At 39.4% G+C, this 22,035-nt stretch overlaps 1 protein-coding gene across 1 annotated transcript in view; it reads right to left on the bottom strand.

Moving 5' to 3' along the window:
* The window catches only part of LHFPL6 (LHFPL tetraspan subfamily member 6), a 441,882-nt gene that overhangs the window by 386,481 nt on the left and 33,366 nt on the right, over positions 1-22,035 (bottom strand). The window lies entirely within an intron of this gene.

The following is a 22,035-nucleotide window of genomic DNA, read 5'->3' as shown; positions in this document are numbered from 1 at the left end:
AACATAAGAGTCACCTTTAGGATCATTAAAAAAAAAACTACTGGAACTAATAGAGAGGTTCAGCAAAGCGGCAGGATACAAGGTCAACATACAAAAATCAGCTAGATTCCTCTACACCAACAAAATGACCCCCAGTACTATGGTTCTGAGACAGTAGATCTATTGGATCTCTGTCCCATAGTGTCTGTTTGTCTATGAGGGATTACTCTGTGTCTGTCTTCTATTGTTTCTGTAAAGATTGCAGGTATTTTGTATCACTGGTGTCTGTGCAAGATTAGCCTCAGCTGAATCTATCCTTGGTCTAGATTATACTCCTATTCACTGACCCCCATCTGATCCTTTCTGATAAAGGAATAGGGGAAACAATACCATTTACAATAGCTACTAAAAAGATAAAATATCTAGGAATAAACTTCACCAGAGACACAAAAAACCTATACAAAGAAAACTGTAAAACACTGCTACAAGAGACAACAAGAGCGCTACATAAATGGAAGAACCTACCTTGTTCATGGATGGGTAGACTGAATATTGTAAAAATGTCAATGTTACCTAAAGCAATCTACACATGTAACACAATTCCGATCCAGATTTCAACAAAACTTTTGAAGGCATGGAAAAACCAATTACTAACTTTATATGGAAAGGAAAAAGACCTTGGATAAGCAGAACACTTCTGAAGAAGAACAAAGTGGGAGGTCTCACACTCTCAGATCTTAAGAACTACAGCCACAGTAGTCAAAACAGCATGGTATTAGTTCAATGATAGATAGATAGACCAATGGAACAGAATCAAAAGTCCAGATACAGACCCATCCATCTATGGACAACTAATTTTTGGCAAAGGTCCAAAACCTATTAAATGGGGAAGAGACAGACTCTTGAACAAATGGTGCTTTCAAAACTGGATATCCACTTGCAGAAAAGTGAAACAAGACCCATACCTCACCCCATACACAAAAACAAACTCAAGCTGGATCAAAGACTTAAATGTAAAACCCAAAACTATAAAATTCATCAAGATAAAATAGGGGCAAGTCTGGGGGCCCTAATTTATTGCATAAATACACTATAAAGCATAACTCAGAATGCACAGGAGGTAGAAGAGAAGCTAGATGACAGGGACCTTCTAAAAATTAAATGTTTATACATATTGAAAGACTTCGGCAAAATGGTAAAATGAGAACCTACAGATTGGGAGAAAATATTTGCCTGGGACATATCTGATAAAGGACTTATCTCCAAAATCTATAGAAAACTTCAACACCTCAACACAAAAAAAGACAAATAACCCAATTCACAAATGGGCAAAAGACTTGAACAGACACTTCACCAAAGAAGATATACTGGCAGCCAACAAACACATGAGAAATTGCTCACAATCATTAATCATTAGAGACATGCACATCAAAACAATGAGATATCATCTCACCCCAACAATAATAGCAAAGTTCAACAGGTCAGAAATAACAAATGCTGGTGAGGTTGCGGAGAGATTGGAACTCTTATGCACTGCTGGTGGGGTTGTAAAATGGTACAACCATTGTGGCATACAGTATAGCGTTTCCTTAAAAAACTGAAAATAGAAATACCATTTGACCCAGCAATTCCATTACTAGGAATATATTCTAAAGAGGTGAGAGACAGCACACAAACAGACATATGTACACCTTTGTTCATCACAGCACAATTCACTATAGCAAAGAGATGGAAACAACCAAAGTACCCATCAACAGATGAGTGGATAACCAAATTATTGTACTTGCACATAATGGAATACTATGCTACATTAAAGAACAATGATGGATATGTTACTCATCTCACAATGTGGATGAACCTGAAGGACATTATGCAGAGTAAAACAAGTCAATCGCAGAAAGACAAGTACTGTATGAGCCCATTACTGTAAAAAGACAAAGAAGGGTTTGCTCACAAAAGGCAACTCACTTGGTAGGCTACCGGGATGGGGAGGGAAGAGGAAGGATTAATTTCAGGCTAGTTGGGGGCCCACACACTGATGTAGGGAAGGGAAGGGACATACAGAAAGAGTCTGGGACCACCACAATAACATTAGGAAATGGGAGGACGCTGAATTTGGCACATAAGAGATAGCTGACAGATGTTAATACCAACCAATGTGTCCACAATACTGCATTACCGTTAACACCAAACACCAGGCTACAGACAAACACATAAACATCTGAAAGGATCAGATGGGGGTCAGTGAACAGGAGTATAATCTAGACCAAGGATAGATTCAGCTGAGGCTAATCTTGCACAGACACCAGTAATACAAAATACCTGCAATCCTTACGGAAACAATAGAAGACAAACACAAAGGAATCCCTCACAGACACCCAGACACTATGAGAGAGAGATCCAATAGATCTACCACTCAGGACCATAGTACTGGGGTACACCAGACTCAATCAGCACAACAAAATACATAAGCATTGTTCCTCATACTACATTGGTGAGTAGCAACTAGAATCTTAAAAGCTTTCAAGTGGCCATCTAAGATGCACCTAATGGTCTCCTAGTGTCGGAAGCTTCCAAGGCCATTTGGAAGCAATCAGCCCTCGGACATGATGGCCCTCAAGACCAGAAGAACGAGATGGTGCCTGGCTACCAATGCCAACCACTCAGGGGAGGATCAAATCTGGAGATCCTGGATGGAGTGTGAGGAAAAACATGGAACAAAATCCAAAAACTCAATAATGACCAGAATCACTGGTCAGATGGAGTCTTATGAGACCCCCAAGACTATGACCCTGGAACACATCCTGTGCCTGGAATAAAGCTCACTCCCAGGGGCTGGCTCTCAGCCCAATAGTTAACAAGATGTACATGCAGACCACTCAACCCAGGATGATGCACCCACGTACTCTATGGTAATACATCCCTTAGAGCAATCGACCATGGGATACCAGAGGGGCAACATTCCCATGGGAGAAATGAAGGACAAACAGGAATGCATAACTATGAGGAGCAGAGGGGGCAGTTACTGGGCAGGGAGGGGAGGAGACTGGGTTAGGGTTGGGCACGGTAAATGAAGAGTGAAACTAAACGTACACATAACGTTGAATGTAAAGCAAATTCTTAAAAAAAAAAAAAAATCCCACTACATATGCTCTCTTTAAACCTTTCTTCATCTTTTCCACTCTCCAAAAAATATTTTTTATGTTCACCTTTTCTGGACCTAGGCAAATCCATGTTTGTACTCCTTATAAGGCATTTGTCTTACTCGGTCATGGATTATGCTTAGCTGTCTCCTAGTTTCTATGTGTCCTCCCTTAATTATCTCACTCACACTTACAAGTTAGCATCACTTACACATTGATGAGTAACAAATTTAATTCTTGACATGATGTCACCTTCAAATTTAACTATTACATACTCAAATTCTTGCTGGTTATCTAAAACTCAAAACTGAATCTGTAAAAACTTCAATTTGTGTTCAAAATTGAAATCACTGTCATAGATTGAATTGTATCACACCAAAATATGTGTTAGAATCCTGATTCCTATACCTGTGGATGTAATCTTGTTTGAGAATAGGGTTGTTATTATTATTATTATGCCAGTGAGGCCCTAAACCTAACCACTTCTCTGTTATAAGGAGCTGCACAGACACAGAGACAGTCAAGCACAAACAGGGGGAGACAGATGGCACATGAAGATCACCAAGGAACCAAGGAATACCAGAACTGCAGGAGCTGAGAGAGAAAAGAACCTTTCCTCACAGCCAACAGAGAGAGAGACTTTCCCTAAGCTGGTGCCCTGAATTCAGACTTCTAGCCTCCTGAACGGTAAGAAAATACAGTTCTGTTCTTTAAAGACATGTACTTCGATTTCTCCCCATCATACCAAGTTAAAGTCAAAGTTCCTCAAAACAACCTTAATGTGAACTGGTCTGCCAGGTTAACTTTACAGGGTTAAAGGTTTAGAACATAAAGATTATCTGACTACAAAGTCCTCCTGAACCCAAATTCCATGTTGCTCATACTGTGCTTGCCAACTCTTCTTGAGGAACTCAACACCAGAAACCATACTTGTCTCAGCATTTATCAACAATAAACAAAAACAACTATTTCTTCTTTTTACCTCTTTCATTCTCACACATATTCTTTGAAGGTTTTGTTGACTTGAAGCAAAGGAACCTAGTATTTCCCTCAATAATTTATTTTACATTCCAACTCACAAACTCACAAAATCTAGGTAATTAAAATTGTATTTCATCCCTGAGAAGATTTATTTAACTTTTAAATATCCAATTGAGTTTATGAAAAATATAGACAGAAAAGGGGAGATGAGAGTGGAAACTTACTGAATAGAATGATAACTTAACCAAAGAGCTGAGCAAGAAACAGCCACACAATTATGACTGTGGTCAACAAAGCTTTAGTAATGATTTAAGCCATGGCAGATAAAAGCTGGTTGCATTTTAAGTACCATTTACACTAAGTCTGGTCACAACAGTGTTGTGTATGTGTGTATGTATGCGTGTGTATTCGTTCTGTTATTGTATTCTTGCAATGCAGTGAATTATGGCCCTTCTAGTCACAGTCTTTGAAATGCCTACCAAATGACTATGTGGGCCTATGTAAATGTGAGGTGCTCATGGCCCACCAAGGGGACAGGATAACTTGCTAATAATGTCAATAAAGAGCATCGCACCCTTGTGGGGGTTGTTGCTGTTGTTAGGTACCATGGAGTCGGCTCCAACTCACAGCAACCCTATGTACAACAGAATGAAATATTGTCTGGTCCTGTGCCAGCCTCACAATCCTTACTATATCTGAGCCCATTATTGCTGCCACTGTGTCAATCCATCTTATTAAGGGCTTTCCCCTTTTTCATTGACCCTCCACTTTACCAGGCATGATATCCTTCTCCAGGGAATGGTCCCTTCTGACAACATGACCAAAGTAGGTCAGACAATGTCTGACCAGCCATTCTCACTTCCAAGGAGCCTTCCAGCTGCAGTTCTTCCAGCACAGATTTGTTCGTTCTTCTGTCAGTCCATGGTACTTTCAATGTTCTTCACCAACATCACAACTCAAAAGCATCAACTCTTCTTTGGTATTCCTTATTCATTGTTCAGCTCTCACATGCATATGAGGCATTTGAAAATACTTGACTTGGGTTAGGTTCACCTTAGTCTTCAAGGAGACATCTTTGTTCTTTAGCACTTCAAAGAGGTCTTTTGCAGCAGATTTGCCCAGTGCAATATGTGATCTGATGTCTTGACTGCTGCTTCCATTGGTGTTGATTGTAGAACAAAGTAATACGAAATCTTTGACAATTTCAATCTTTTCTTCATTTATCATAATGCTGCTTATTGATCCAGTTGTGAGGATTTCATTTTCTTTATGGTGAGATGTCATCTATACTGCAGACTGTAGTCTTTAATCTTCACCAGTAAGTGTTTCAAGTCATCCTCACTTTCAGCAAGCAAAGTTGTGTCATCAGCATATTGCAGGTTGTTAATGAGTCTTCCTTCATGGGGAGGGAAGGGGGTAAACAAACAAACAAACAAAAAACCAAACTCACTGCCATAGAGTTGATGCAAACTCATAGCGACCCCTTCTTGCATTTCTAAGTCGGCATCTCTAGAGAAGCACATTGCTCAGTCTTCCTTCTGAGGAGTGGCTGAAGGGTTTGAACTGCCAGCTTTCTGATTGGCAGTCAAATGCCTTAGGCAGTACACCTCCAGGGCTCCTTTGTGGGGGATAGGACCATGCAAATAAAGTTTTTGCAACCCTAATGTGGGGGCTGGACTCAATATCCCTGAGCTGAACCCTCTCGATCCAGGATACAGAAAGAGAGAGAGAGCTGTAGCAGTTTACTGAGGCAGTGAGAGACAGCAAAAATGCAGGAACAGAGAAAGGACAGCAACAGAATCAGAAGACCTAGCAGGAGCTCTGACAGGAGACAGATCAATGGGCTTTTGGACCCACAGAGCAAAAAAGCTGAGCACCTTGAGCAGGAGGCTTGATGGCAGGGTGGGTGTTTCTGGGCCCCTGGTAGAGCTAATTTTGCCAACCCCTGGAGCTTGCTGAGAGATTTTGGGGGAGGCCGAGGCTTATGGTAGAGTGGGGTGCCTCCAGGAACTTATTGGCAGAGCTAAAAGAGCTTTGTAACACTTGCCTAAATAGGGAAGAGCCCACAGGTTCACAGGGTCAAGAGGTCAAGGCCCAAGGAGAAGTACGCCTGCCAGCACACCTGGGAAGAGGCTGTCCTGGTCAATGAACTACATCCTGAGTTGTTTCTGATCCTGCATTGTAGCCTGTTACTTCCCTAATAAATCCTATAATCATAAGTATTGTCTGTGAGTTCTATGTGGCCATTACAAAAATAATCAAACCCAACAAAGAAGCAGAGTGATGTGGGAGCACCAGTTGGTGTCAGAATTGGTAAAAAGGTTGAAGGGAAGAGGCATGCCTGACCTCTACTTCATAGGAATCAACCTTGCAGTGTGGATCTTAGTTCTCCTCCTCCTTGTAAAATTGGAGGAGGTCAGATACTACCCCCATACCATCTTTACAATTCTTTTAATTATTTTAGGCAATAGCCTAAATTAAACAAGGCTACCTTTTGAAGAAGAAGGTTTAAAATAGGCAGAAACCTGTAATTATTTTCACCTGTGGTTTATATTCTTTATCTCCTCATTCAATCAGATTCAGTAAACAACTCTTAATTTCTGTTAGTATAGCCATATAACTATTTGATTGAAAGTGTGAGTTAAAACAACAACAAAAAGACAAACAATTTCATACAGTGCAAATTTTAGCCAAGCTTATTCTTTTCAAGAAATTGCAGGAGATGCTTTATACCACTCAACAGGCCAAAAAAATCAATGTTTGTGTCCAGAAATATAAAAAGTTATAAAATATAATAATTCAATCAGTGGAAAACAAATTGTGACCTGGGCAATGATATTATATCACAGGACAAGTGTTTTAGGTTTTTGGTTTTATTTTGCTTTGTTTTTAACTATGTGTATGTCACAGACCCCACTGGGAATCAGAAAGCCTGTGACGCCTCTTTCCAGAAATGTATACACATGCACAAAAATATGCAGGTCCAGCCTTAATCTAGAAGCTCCTATAGATTCTAGCCAAAGTACCTGAAGCACAGCCACTACCAATCAGTGGATGCTTGTGTGTCGCTATGATGCTATACAGTCTGCAGCAAAGCTTCCCAACTAAAACAGACAAGGTAAAAAGATCTGGCAATCTACTTCCAAAAGTCAACCAAAGAAAATCCTATAAATTACCACAGTACTTTCAGCTTGAGAAATACCAAGTGTGTTTCTCCCTTTTGGTTTTCTAACTTCAGGTCTTTACACATCTCATTATAGTAATTGGCTTTGTCTGCTTAGCTGCTCTTTGAAATCTTCTGTTCAGCTCTTTCATCTTGTCATTTCTTACATTTGCTTTAGCTACTCTGCTCAAGGGCAATTTCCAGAGTCACTTCTGACATCCATTGTGTTTTTTTCTTCCTTTATCATCTTTTTAATGACCTCTTGCTTTCTTCACAGGTGATGTTCTTGATGTCATCCCACAATTCCTCTGGCTTTTGGTCATTGGTATTCAATGCATCAAATCTATTCTTTAGATGGTCTCTAAATTCAGGAGGGATATATTCAAGGTCATATTTTGGCTCTTGTGGACTTTTTTTAATTGTCTTCAAGTTGCACTTACATATGAGCAGTTGATGGTCTGCTCCACAATCAGCTCCTGGCCTGGTTTTGGCTAAAGATATTAAGCTTTTCCATCACCTCTTGCCACAGATGTAGTCAATCTGATTCCTGTGTACTCCATCTGATGATGTCCACGTGTATAGCCATCGTTTTTGTTGTTGAAAAAATGTATTTGCAATGAATAAGTACTTGGTCTTGCAAAATTCTATCATGTAGTCTCCAGCATTATTTCTGTCACCAAGGCCAAATTTTCCAACTACCAATGATTCTTCTTTGTTTCCAACTTTTGCATTCCAGTCACCAGTCATAATTAACACATCTTGATTGCATGTTCAGTCAATTTCAGACTGCAGAAGTTGATAAAAATCTTCAATTTCCTCATCTTTGGCTTTGGTGGTTGGTGTGTAAATTTGAATAATCATAGTATTAACAGGTCTTCCTTGTACACATATGGATATTTTCCTATCAATGACAGCACTGTATTTCAGGACAGATCTTGAAACATCCTTTGTGATGAAGAATGCCACACCATTCCTCTTCAAATTGTCATTCCTGGCATAGTAGATCATATGGTCATCTTATTCAAAATGGCCAAAACCAGTCCGTTTCAGCTCACTAATGCCTAGGATATCAATCTTTATGCATTCCATTTAATTTTTGACAACTTCCAATTCTCCAAGATTCATACTTCATGCATTCCATGTTCTGATTATTAATGGATGTTTGCAGCTGTTTCTCCTCAAATTGCATCATGCCCCATCAGCAAATGGAGGTCCTGAAAGCTTTACTTTACCCATATCATTAAGGTTAGTTCTACTCTGATGATGCAGCAGCTCTTTCCCACTCATATTTTGAGTGCCTTCGGACCTAAGGGGCTGGTCTTTCTGTACTGTATCAGACAATGTTTCAGGACTATTCATAAAGTTTTCCAGTAATGTATCAGTGTTTCTCTGCTATTCATAAGGTTTTCCCTGACCATTTCTTTTAGAAATGGATGGCCTCCTCCTTCTTCCTAGTCTGTCTCAATCTGTAAGCTGCATGGAAACCTGTGTACCATGTGCAACCCTGCTGGCATTTGAGACATCAGTGGCACATCCTCAAGCCTCACAGCAACACACAAGCCACCACAGTGTAACAAACTGACAGACAAGTTTTTCTTCTTTAGCTGTTCAAAACCTCTCTGCCCTCTCCTCACCTGGATACTACAGCTCTATCGTCCCTGGTTTTTCTCACCATTTCTGCCTCTTGGGTGAGTGGCCTGTCTCCCTCCCCTTACCTGGAACCCATGGCTCTGTCTCAGCCCCAGTTCTTCTTCCACCTCCCGTGTCTATGTGTGTGTCCTGTCTGCCTCCCCTTACCTGGGTGCCCGCAGCTCTGTCTCAGGCCCCAGCTCCTTCTCCACCTCCTGCATCTGGGTGTGTGGCCTGTCTGCCTGCCCTTGCCTGGGTTCCCATGGCTCTGTCTTATATCCAGCTCCTCCCCCTCCTCCTGCTTCTAGGTGTGCGGCCTATGTGCCTGCCCTTGCCTGGGTTCCCACAGCTCTATAAATTACCACAGTCTAACTCTATTATGCATAGGGTTGCTATGAGTTGGGTGGCAATTTCATGGCAGCTTATAACAAATAGTGCAAAGAGCTGATACATTCAGCTGTGAATCAAAAGATTGGAACTTCCAGTCTACCCGAGGTGCGTCTGAAGAAAAGTCAGGCAATCTACTTCCAAACTAGCAAAAATGAAAACCCTATGGACCACAATTCTACTCTGACATGCATGGGGTTGCCATGAATCAGAATCAATTCAGTGGTAACTGGGGTTTTGGGTTTTGGTTTTTGTTTTTAATAATGTTTAGTAAATGATACTATACAGTATTTAGATGTCTTCTAATGTTACTCAAAAGCCTCTCTTTGAAAAGTGAAAGTTTTATCCCCAATATTTGTGGCTTTTGAACAGGAAAACACATCACAATCCTATTTCTGACACAATACAGAGTTAGCCAGTTCTCTCCCTTCTGTTCATTTCCACAATATTTTGGCTGTCATGTGTATCCTTCACTCCTTCTGACATTCAGCCTTATCCTTACTTAGCCAAATCTTAACCTTGTGAGTTTTAGTACCCCAGCCATCAAAAACTGGTTGAAAAGCCAGCTTTCTCCTAAGTAGGAGGATTTGTGGGAGACTTCAGTCAGTGTTGATTAGCTTGTCCTCCAAGTCAGCCACAATAGTATAGTCCTTGGGCCACTAGGTCATAAGGCCGCAGGCAAGGAGATCAGAATTCACAGGAAAGCAATAAATAATGTTATTAAGGTTAAAGGTTAGATGCCCAGTCTAACAACTAATGTGACAAAGTTCCTAACTATGCCCATAAAAAGAAAAAAACAAACGAATGGGATTGAAAAGACCTTTTTAACTTAATCAAAACCGTATCATCTATTGTTTTTCAAAATTTATAAAAATGTGTAGAATACAATACTAAGTGCAATGGGTGAAAAATAAATTTGACAGAGATTTATCAAACAAATAATAATAAACTTGATAGAGATTTTTCCCTATAAAATATGGAAAAACAAAGGCTAGGATTTGTTCTTGCTTAAGTACTCCTATTTCTATTTCAAAAAAAAAGAGAAAACTAAGTAAAACAAATTAACTCTTGGAATATTTTACAATTCAAACATGAGTATATTTTCACTGATCTTAGCCTTCAAAAGAAAGGCATTTTTATTTTTGTATGTTTTTAAAAAGAACAGCTCCAAAGCTGTTCCTGCTCCAAAGCTGTTCTTGGATTAGAAAATACTTGGAGGATATTAATGAAAATATAGAACAAGATCCTCTTTAAAGGGATCGATAATCATCAAAATAAATTTAAAATCATGAACAAGTACCTGCATCTAATGAAAAGAAGCCACAGTTGTGAATAGAATATGTCTAGGCAGGAATGTTAGAACTTTATAAACTCTTACTTCACATAACATATCTTCTTACAAAACATTTCCAGTTTAAATTTACGTATCTTTAAATGACAGTGCATCTTCTACTTTATAACACAAAAAGTATTGGAAACCATCTTGCATCTGGTACATCTTTTGTAATATTAATACTTACAAGTAAGCTAATAGTCAATCTTTTTTCTTATTTATAGGAAATACTTATAAAAAGATTAAAAAAAAGGAAGCTTGAAATATTTTCTATTTCCAGTTTATCCAAACCACATATGTTTCCAGGTCTAGTTCAAGACTCACATAAAGGTCCTTAGCCACCATCTCTGATCATACTAGCAAAAATTGATGTGTCTCTCAATAGCTGTGTCTCTCAATGAAAGTGTATATCTTCATTGTTTCTACAATTCATCTATGTGCAAATAAGGATTGTGTACTCACCTAATCTGAGTTTGAATTCTGGATCAGCCACATCATTGCTATGTGCCCTTGACTTCTCTGGACCTCTGCAATCTCATTTGTGAAAAAGGCCAACACTACCTTGCAGAGAAGTGGCAAAGATTACAACTAAAAGTGTCCAGAGTACAGTATGCATGTAATGTTGTTGTTGTTAGGTATCATCAAGTTGATTCTGACTCATAGTGACCCTTTGTAGAACAGAATGAAACACTGCCTGGTCCTGCACTATGTGCATAATCCTTACTGTACATGAGCCCATCATTCCAGCCACTGTGTCAATCCACCTCATCAAAGGTCCTCCTCTTTTTCTCTGATCCTCCACTTTACCAACCATGATATCCTTCACCAAGGACTAATCCCTTCTGACAACATGACCAAACTAGGTGAGATGAAGTCTGGCCATTCTCGCATCTAAGGAGCATTCTGGCTGCACTCCTTCTAAGACAGATCTGTTAGTTCTTCTAGCAGCCCACAGTATTTTCAGTATTCTTTGACAGCATCACAATTCAAAAGTATCAATTCTTCTTTGGTCTCCTTATTCATTGTTTGGCTTTCACACGCATATGAGGCAATCAGAAATAACTTGGCTTGTGTTGGGAGCACCTTAGTCTTCAAAGTGACATCTTTGCTCTTCAACACTTTGTTGTTGTTGTTGTTGTTAGGTGCCATTGAGTTGTCTCTGACTCACAGAGACCCCATGCACAGCAGAATGAAACACTGACCAGTCTTGTGCCAACTCCATGATCCCGGCTATACCTAAGCCCATCACTGTAGCCACTGTGTCAATCCATCTTGTTGAAGGCCTTCCCCTCTTTTGTTGACCTTCCACTTTACCAAGTATGATATCTTTCTCCAGAGAATGGTCTCTTCTTACAACATGACCAAAGTAGGTGAGACAAAGTCTGGCCATCCTTGCGTCCAAGAAACGTTCCAGCTGCACTTCTTCTAGGACAGATTTGTTAGTTCTTTTACAGTCCACGGTACTTTCAGTATTCTTCGCTAACACCACAACTCAAAACACTTTAAAGAGGTCTTTTGTAGCAGATTTTCCCAGTGCAATGCAATGTCTGATTGCTTGACCACTGCTTCCAAGATTGTTGATTGTGGACACAAGTAAAATGAAATATTTGACAATTTCAACTTTTCCTCCATTTATTGTGATGTTGCTTATTGGTTCAGTTATGAGGATTTTTGTTTTCTTTGTGTTGAAGCATATTCCATACTGAAGACTGTAGTCTTTGATCTTTATCAGTAAGTGCTTCAAGTCATCTTCTCTTTCAAGCAAGGAAGGCTATGTCATCTGTATATCGCAGATTGTTAATGAGTCTTCCTCCAATCCTGATGCCACATTCTTCTTCATACAGTCCAGCTTCTCAAATTATTTGCTCAGCGTATAGATTGAGTAAATATAGTGAAAGGATACAACCCAGACACACACGCTTCCAGATTTTATCCCCTTGTTCTGTTCAAATGACAGCCGTCTGGTCTATGTACCAGTTCCTACTGAAAACAATTAAATGTTCTGGAATTCCTATTCTTCACAATGTTATCCATAATTTATCATGATCCACACAGTCAAATGCCTTTGCATGGTCAATAAAACACAGGGGTCAACATCTTTCTCACATTCTTTGCTTTCAGCAAAATCCATCTGACAACTGCCATGATATTCCATGTTTCATGTACTTTCCTGAATCCAACTTGAATTTCTATAAGTTTCTGGTCAATATACTGCTGTGACCATTTTGGAATTATCTTCAGCAAGATTTTATTTGCATGTTATATTAATGATATTGTTTGATAATTTCCACATTCAGGTGGATCACTTTTCTTTGGAATAGGCACAAATATCAACCTCTTCTAGTCGGTTGGCCAGATAGCTGTTTTCCAAATTTCCCGGCATAAACAACTAAGTACCTCCAGAGCTGCATCCATTTGTTGAAATATCTCAATGGGTATTCCATCGATTCCTGGAACCTTGTTTTTTGCCAGCTCCTTCAGTGTAGCCTGGACTCCTTCCTTCAATACCATTGGTTCTTGATCATATGCCACTTTCTGAAATGACTGCACATCAACAAATTCTTTTTGGTACAGTGACTGTGTGTATTCTTTCAATCTTCTTTAGATGCTTCCTACATCACTCAATATTTTGTCCCATAGAACCTTTCAGTATTGAAACTCAAGGCTTGGATTTTTTGTTCAGTTCTTTCAGCTTAAGAAATGCCAAGCATGTTCTTCCCTTTTGTTTTTCTAATTCCAGGTCTTTGTACATTTCATTATAATATGTTACTTTATCTTCTCAAACTGCCATTTGAAATATTCTGTTCAGCTCTTTTACTTCATCATTTCTTCCATTCACTTTAGCTACTCTCCATTCAAGGGCAAGTTTCAGAGTCTCTTTTGACATCCATTTTAGTCTTTCTTTCCTTTCCTGTTTTTTTTTACTAACTTTTTGTTTTCATCATGTATGATGTTCCTGATACCATTTGTGGTAGTTAAATTTGTATGTCAATTTGGCTAGACCTGGTTGAGTGGCTGGGAAGCTGGTGGTAGATATTCCCCATGATGAGACTGGTAATCAACTCCATGGTGGGATCTATCACAAGCAGCTGAGTAGCTGCCTTAGGGATGTGGTCTGCTTCCTTCATATAAGGAGAAGCCTTAGGGGATAGTCGCTAGCATATGGCACGCTCAAACCCTGCATGTAGCTATGTCGTTGTTTAGCAGCCTGCCATGCTCTGCTAACCTTGGGACTTTCAATGGACTTGAATCAACAGCCTGCTATGTGGTTTGGTAACATCGAGACTGTGCCATTTTATTTGTCGACCTTGGGCTTGTTAGCCTCAGCAGCCAATAGCTGACTGAGTGAAGAGATGCCTCTAGCTTCAGTGGGCCAGAAGCAAGAGACAGACCAGAAGCCCAAGGTTAAGGGGCTTTCATACAGCCTCAAGAGCCACTGTGAACTCAGACTTCCAGCCTCCCAAACTGTAAAAGAATAAACTCCTGTTTGTTCAAGCCATCCCATTTGTGGTATATATTCCTGTCTGAGTGACACTAGGTAACCAGAACATCATCCCACAACTTGTCTGGGTCTTTGGTCATTGGTGTTCAATGCACCAAACATATTCTTTAGGTGGTTTCTAAATTCAGGTGAAGGTCATATTTTGGCTCTAGTGGACTTGTTTTAATTTTCTTCAGCTTCATGTTATTAAACTTGCATAAAACCAATTAATGGCCTTTTTCTGACTGATGATATTTAGCTTCTCCATCACCTCTTACCACAGATGTAGCTGATCTGATTCCTGTGTACTCCATCTGGCAAGGTCTATGTTATCATCACAATTTATGTTGTTGAAAAAAAGTATTTGCAATGAATAAATTGTTAGTCTTGCAAAATTATATTATACAATCTCCAGTGTCATTTATATCACCAAATGGTATTTTCCAACTACTTATGCTTCTTTTATGCTTCCAATTTTCACACTCCAATCACCAGTAAAAAATCAATACATCTTGATTACATGTTTGGTCAATTTCGGACTGCAGAAGTCGGTAAAAATTTTCAGTTTCTTCATCTTTCACTTTGGTGGTTGGTGGATAAAATGGGAGTAATAGTAGTATTAACTGGTCTTCCTTGTAGGTGTATGAATATCATCCTATCACTAATAGCACTGCACTTCAGGATAGATCTGGAAATGTCCTTTCTGACAATGAATACAATGCCATTCCTCTTCAATTTGTTGTTCCTGGCATAGCAGACCATGTGATTGTCTGATTCAAAATGGCCAACACCAGCTCACTAATTAATGCCTAGGAGATGGATCTGTATGCAATCTATTTCATTTCAGATTGGTTCCAATTTTCCTAGGTTCACACTTCATACATTCCATGTTCTGATAATTAATCAATGTTTGCAGCTGTTTCTTCCCATTTTGAATCCTGGCCCATTATCAAATGAAGGTCACAAAAGCTTCACTCCATTCACATCATTAAGGTCAACTTTACTTTTGAGTGCCTTCCAACCTTAGGGCTCAACTTTGGGCACTGTATCAGAAAATGTTTCACAGCTCTTCATAAAGTTTTCTGTAGTATATTACACAATGTTTCACTGCTTTCATAAGATTTTTCAACAGCCAATTTTTTCAGAAGTGGATGGCCCCATCCTTCTTCCCAGTTTGTCTAAGTCTGGAGCTCTGCTGAAACCTGTCCACCATGGGTGATCCTGCTGATATTCAAAATACTGGTGGCATAGCCACCAGCCTCACAGCAACACACAAGCCACCACAGTATGACAAACTGACAAATGGGTGGTAGATATATATAATACATTGCATTTTATATTGGTTATATCACTTACCACTTTTTTAACTCCTCTTCCTAGCTACATTCTAAAGCAATGTCTAGTAAATCCATCTGTCAGTCTGTCACACTATGGTGGTTTGTATGTTGCTATGATACTAGAAACTATGCCAGTGCATTTCAAATGATCCCTGGTGGCCTAACAGTTAAGTGCTCAGCTGCTGATGGAAAGTTTGGCAGTTTGAACTCACTCAGTGGTTCTATGGGAGAAAGACCTGACAACTCTGCTCCTGTAACGATTACAGCCAAATATATATATATGGCAATTCTGCGTGCCTAAAGGCACTTGACTGCTAACCAGAAGGCTGGCAGTTCAAGCCCACCGGCCACTCCTCGGAAGGAAGATGGGGCAATCTACTTCTGTAGTGATACTGCCTCAGAAACCCAAGGAGGGGTCGCTATGAGTTGGCTCCAACTCGACGGCATATAACAACAACAACAACATGGCAATTCTACTGTGTCAAATAGACAGAATCAGAGTAGACTCGACTGCACTCAACAACAACAGCAGGATCACCCAGAGTGGGCAGGTTTCAGTAGCACTTCCAGACTAAGACAGACTAGGAAAATATGCCTGATGATCTACTTCCAAAAATGAGCCAATGAAAGCTCTATGTAACACAAAAGAATATTATTGAATATAGTCCTGGAAAATGAGCCCCCCCCCCCCGGTTAGAAGGCATTCACACTACACAATAGCTACAACAATGGATTCGAGCATATCAGTGATGATGAAAATGGCACAGGTCTGGGCAATATTTCTTTCTTGAAATACGGGGTCACCATGATTTGGAGCTGACTAGACAGCAACTAACAATGACAGCATAATTAGTCCATTAGATATATGACATACCGAGATTCTTATCCAATCAAGACTGATTCACGAGAGCGTGGATATTTGGGAACAAATGTACATGCAGGAATCAGTGGACAGGGTCCCACCTATATTAGGAAAGGAGGTAGGCTAATAAACCATTACATGAAACACAATGATGGCCACATTCATGGATGCCCAGAGCTATATGACCTTTCAGGAGAGTAACAGAGCATGGAGCATAGATGTGGAGGCAGAGAGATAATGTGCTAATAAAACCCTGGTTTGTGAGCCAGCTAACGTCCACAGCACAACCATTTCAGAATCACTTACTCACATTTCATTCACACTTGAGCATACAGTTAAGTAATGGCTTTTCAAAAATACATTTTTCCTAGGCTACTAGCATTTCATTACCTACATAAATGTAAAACTAGTAAAATGAAAATCTACAGACTGTCATAACACAGCATTTTAGTTACAAGTTCTTACTAAGTCTTTATGTCTAGGAATCAAGAACACAAACCGGACAGTTATTTAACTTCATTTTAATTTCAAAAGGCCTACAGCAGCTAAAAACAACACCCTTTGGTAACAAGTGTTATACCTGTGTAATGTGCCATAAAGGTAGTCAATGAAAAGATAAGAAGCTAAGAACAATGATAATAATTTGCCACTAAAAAGTCTGAAGTTCCCAATGGAGAGGTAGTGCTGGCAGCCCCAGCCCCACCTCCACCCCACCCCCCATTCCCACATGAGAAGGACCCAGATAACTGTCCCTTTTTGCAGGGGACAATGTTTTTCTCTGTGGCTATTGTACAGCCTGAGTGCAGACTCTAGACTTCCTGATCTTCACATTTTCTTTCAGTGGCTAAAGGATAATCTGTGCTGACAAGTCTAATTAGAAATCACCAATTTACTTTCAAATCTGTGGGGACCACAGAGGGCCAACATTTACTTTCCATTCAGGTTTATGTACTGTGCTGTGGCCCTGGAGGCGTTTTCTTTTCCTTCTGCTTTATTACAATTCAATTTCACTTGTAAACTAAACCTGCCTCAGGGGGGATTCTTTAAATGTAAAGGTTTCTCTTACCTCTTCCTGGGACCAATGACTCTGACAATTCCATTTTGGACTTGTTCCTACGCCTCTGAAACTAAAGAGGAAATACGCTCATTTTTCACTGCTCTAATTTATCATCATTTTACCAGAGTGCATGCAGACGGAATTTAGGTCAAAGTGATTTACTCATGCAGCACAGAATGGGGAAAATACTCGTACCATGGATGAAAATAGATTGCTCACACTGGTGCAGTTTAGTACTTTAAATTTTATGCTAAGAAAACTGACAGAGACTCACTTCAAAGACGGTAAATTAAGCATTACTTCAAATTTGTGGTGTGCCAGGTACTAGAATTAAGTAGTTGTTCTCCCTATTTCATTAGGAATCTAAGAATCAAAGTGTTGCTACTATTAACTATTGGTGAAAGAATAAAATGTATTTACTTTACAAGTTTAAAAAAAAAAAAAACCAAAGACTGGGAATTCAAAACCTCTGGGTCCTTTCTATATTACAGCAGGGCTGGTTTCATGGGTGTTTAACCTGTGCAGGCCCACAGGCTGTGCAGTCAGAGGGCCCTACACTTGGTTTAACAACCTGGAATCCTGGATGGTACAAGTAGTTAACGTGCGTGGCTACCTATTGAAAATTTGGTGGTTCAAGTCCACCCAGAGGTCCCTTGGAAGGAAATCCTGTCAGTCAACTTACAAAACTCCATAGTACAGAATTCTATTCTGACATACATGGTGCTGCTATGAGTCAAAGTCAAATCACTGGCAACTGGTTTTGGTCATCATCTTGAAATTCTTAATAATTTTTTAACAAGTGGGCCTGTGTTTTCAATTTGCACTAAGTCCCACAAATTGTCACTGGTCCTGCATTAGAGGCACAAACATTATTACTCTATTGCTCTTGTCTCCTAACTAACAGAATAGAATTCATTTGTTCATGCACTCCTTTATTCAATGACTCTTTGTTGAGGCTTACTGGGCACCAGGAACTGTGCACAGAATGAGAAATTATAGTAAGAAAGATACATTCCTATCCTCAAGGAGCTAACACTATTGAAAAAAATGATAACATTTAAGGGACAAAAATATTTAAGTGCTAAACTAACATTTAAATGTGAACAAAATTTCACATAACAGTTAAAACAATATATTCTTAAATAGAACAAATACAGGCAACTTTTCTGTTCTTCAAAAGCCTTCCAAAAGCACCTCTCCCTTCACTCCATCTTAGTATATGCTGTGTGGTAAGGCAGTATTCCTCTAAGCAAAACTGAAGGAGCAAACACTTGAGTAGCAATTGTAATTCATGACTTCAGGACATCATTACACAAATTTGGAAAGATTAGTACAGTTGACCCTTGAACAACATGGGTTTGAACTGTGTGGGTTCACTTATACATGGATTGTTTTCAAGATACGGATCTTGGACAAATTCAGTTGCTAATAGATACAACACCAGAAGAATTCTGACTCATAGCAACCCCCTTTGGGATTCTGAGGTGGTAAATCTTTACAGAAGTAGATTACCCAGTCTTCCTACTGTGGAGTGGCTGGTGGGTTTGAACCACCAACCTTTTGGCTAGCAGTCAAATACCTTAGGCACTACACCTCCAGAGCTCCTTTTTGGGAGGGTACACTTATACATGGATTGTTTTCAAGATATGGATCTTGGACAAATTTAAGAGCTAACAGATACCACACCAGAGGAATTAACAGAACAGACTTGATGGAGATGAGTGCTTCTGGACCACTGCCAGATGATAAGGAGTTAAGTCAGAGAAGCAGCAATGCAAAAAACAAATTGACATTAGACAATCTGCCAGATGGGTTCTGATTATTCAAGACTCCTTTTGACTTCTTCTATGATACAGGGACTGAAACTAAAGCAAACAGTGGAAGAAGGGTTGGTATGGTACAAAAACATTTTTTGAGAAATTAAAAAGCAAAAAACTCAAGACAGAAATTGCAATGTATTTCCATAAAGTTATACCAAGTGCACCTGCCTCTTCTGCCTCCCATTCCACCTCCTCTACCTCTTCTGGCTCTGCTACAATGAGACCAACCCCTCCTCTTGCTCCTCCTCCTCAGCTTACTCAATGTGAAGACAACAAGGATGAAGACCTTTATGATGATCCACTTCCATTTAATAAATAGTAAATATCATCACTTATCTGTTGTGTATGTGTGTGACTGTCTTCGTATGAAAATCTAATAACTGTACAGCAAGAGCTATTTTAATCAACTGTGTCATCAGTAAGCCTTCCGGTCAACAGTAGGCTATTAGTAGTTAAATTACGGAGGAGTCAAAATTATACATGGACTTTTCACTGTGCAAGGGTGTCAGTGCTCCTAACCCCTGCATTGTTCAAAGATCAATTATATTTTGGAAATGAGCACAAGTGCTTCCAATTCCAAGTTAAAGGGATAAAATTCAATGAACACATACTCAAGGGTCTCACTTGTCTCAAAACGACCAAGTTCCAAGCTCCCCCATGAACCATTGCTCCATTAGATATATTTTGGTCTCTGGTCTACCAGAGAGATTTAGGCATGGTGGTCACAATATTCACATTAATTGATGGCTCATGAGTGGCCTTCTAACAGCTCCAATACTGACACCTTGATTTTCTGATATATGAAATAGAAATATTTGGTAATACAATAGCAAGAACAGCATGGCAGTCTGCCAGAAAACATTTATCATACCTAAACAAAACCTGAACTGTATGAAAGTGAATCTTGGAAAAATCGAGGTGCTACCACATTCAGATAGAATAACTTCAGGCCTAAATCAAAACTCCACTTTAAATTAGGATTTTCATTTCTACTTTTCTAAAGAAAGCCAGTCCACCTTTTATCTTGTCCAAGTGTTGTTCAATTAACAAAAAAGAATCAGAATTTCTAACCTAGATGAAGAATTGTTTACTTGCTATCTTAATTGCTCTTTGAATCAGTAGGTGAATTCGTCTGACAAGAGTCACTGCCCCTTAGCCAGGTAAACAATGTTTTACATTTCAGAGGCTTCAAATTAGAGTTGATTCACCTTTCTCTACTTTTTAACAAAATGAATCAATTTCAAGTTTCAAGGACTTTGACTAGAATTGACCTGATCTACACTCAATCACAAAACCTCTCACTTCAAAATGTCCATACAGTGTGCTTTAGAAATACTGCTTCAGTCAAATTTATCAGGAGATAAAGAATTAATGTGTGGCTAAGAATTGTTAAGAAAATGTGTAATTTTACAACTCCTTGTAAAGTCTCCTGCCTTCCCCTGCACTTCTCCCTTTGATGTGAAACCCTTTCCCTTTGTTTACAAAACAAAAACTGCCTGTTTGTTCAAGGAAGAACACTCATTATCTTTTCTTAAGGTGCCCCAGTTCTCCATTTCACAAATTGCAATTATTCTTTCACTACAATCTTTTATTTTCTAACACAGCATTAGTCTAGTGTTTTTGAAAGGAAGGTTTCTTAGTACATTCACCACCTCTAAAGTACAGACTAGTAGCATATCTTAACCCATAGCTCTGACAATTTCTCTATTTTTCCTTTTAAAGTGAAGAGCAACCAAGTTTATTTTTATCTAAATGGCTGCATCAATCATCTTGGACTAATGGTACAAAAGCACTCTATTAAACACCTCAGAGAAACATAAGTAAGCAACATGGAGTAATAGTTGCATGCTATCTCCCAATAAAGGGAGCTCTGGTGGTGTAGTGGTTAAAACATTTGGGCACTAACCAAAAGGTCGTCAGTTTTAACCCACCAGATGCTCCATGGGAGAAAGATGAGGCAGTCTGGAAACCCTATGGGTCAGTCGTACTCTGCCCTATAGGGTCGCTATGAGTCAGAATCTACTGGATGGCAGTGGATTTGAATTTCCCAGCAACATTTTTAACTGTTGGCTATTTCTGTGCCATCGATTGGTATGAATGCCAACAAAATAGTAAAAGACCATCTTTTGAAATTAACTTGACAAGGAATATTTACATTTCAACAGATGCTTATTTTCAGTATAAAGTTACTGGCACACAAAACAGAAAATTCCATGAAATTTGTGTTTTGCTATGAGACAAGAAAGTACCCAAAATGTGAAGTGACCTTGCCAAAGAGTGGGGGGGAGGGGGTGGCAAATAAACAATATAAAACAGAAAATACAGGCCAAACATCTCCTGGGTCCCAAATTACTATCATACTCAGGTGAATACATGGATTCAAATTTCTCCAAAATAATTTTAAATTGCCTACATTCAACATAAGGAGCTCTGGTGGCATGGAGGCTAAGGCATTTGGCTGCCAACCAGAAGGCTGGCAGTTCAAATCACCAGCTGCTCCTCAGCAGGGCCATGAGGCAAACTACTTCTATAAATATCTACAGCCTTGCAAACCCAATGGGGGAGGCTATGAGTTGGAATTGACTTGATGGCAGTGGGTTTAAATCCAACATAAAGGTATTTTGTTATTATTGTAGTCAGTAATAGATTTTAGTCTAATTCATAAAATCATGTATTTGTCAATTTGTCTGTAATTAATGTTGTTGTTGTTGTTGTTGTTTGCCGTCGAGTCGGCCCTGACTCATAGCAACCCCTCCTTGGGTTTCCGAGGCAGTATCATTATGGAAGTAGGACTGCCCAACCTTGGCAAAGACACTTGCCTGCTCACCAGAAGGCTGGCGGTTCAAACCCACCAGCCACTCCT

The sequence above is a fragment of the Orycteropus afer genome, unplaced genomic scaffold (assembly GCF_000298275.1).
Source record: "Orycteropus afer afer isolate SDZICR_OR568_19922 unplaced genomic scaffold, OryAfe1.0 scaffold00338, whole genome shotgun sequence".
NCBI lineage: Eukaryota > Metazoa > Chordata > Mammalia > Tubulidentata > Orycteropodidae > Orycteropus > Orycteropus afer.
Note: the sequence above shows the minus strand (reverse complement) of the source record. Positions and strands in the feature narration are given on the sequence as shown.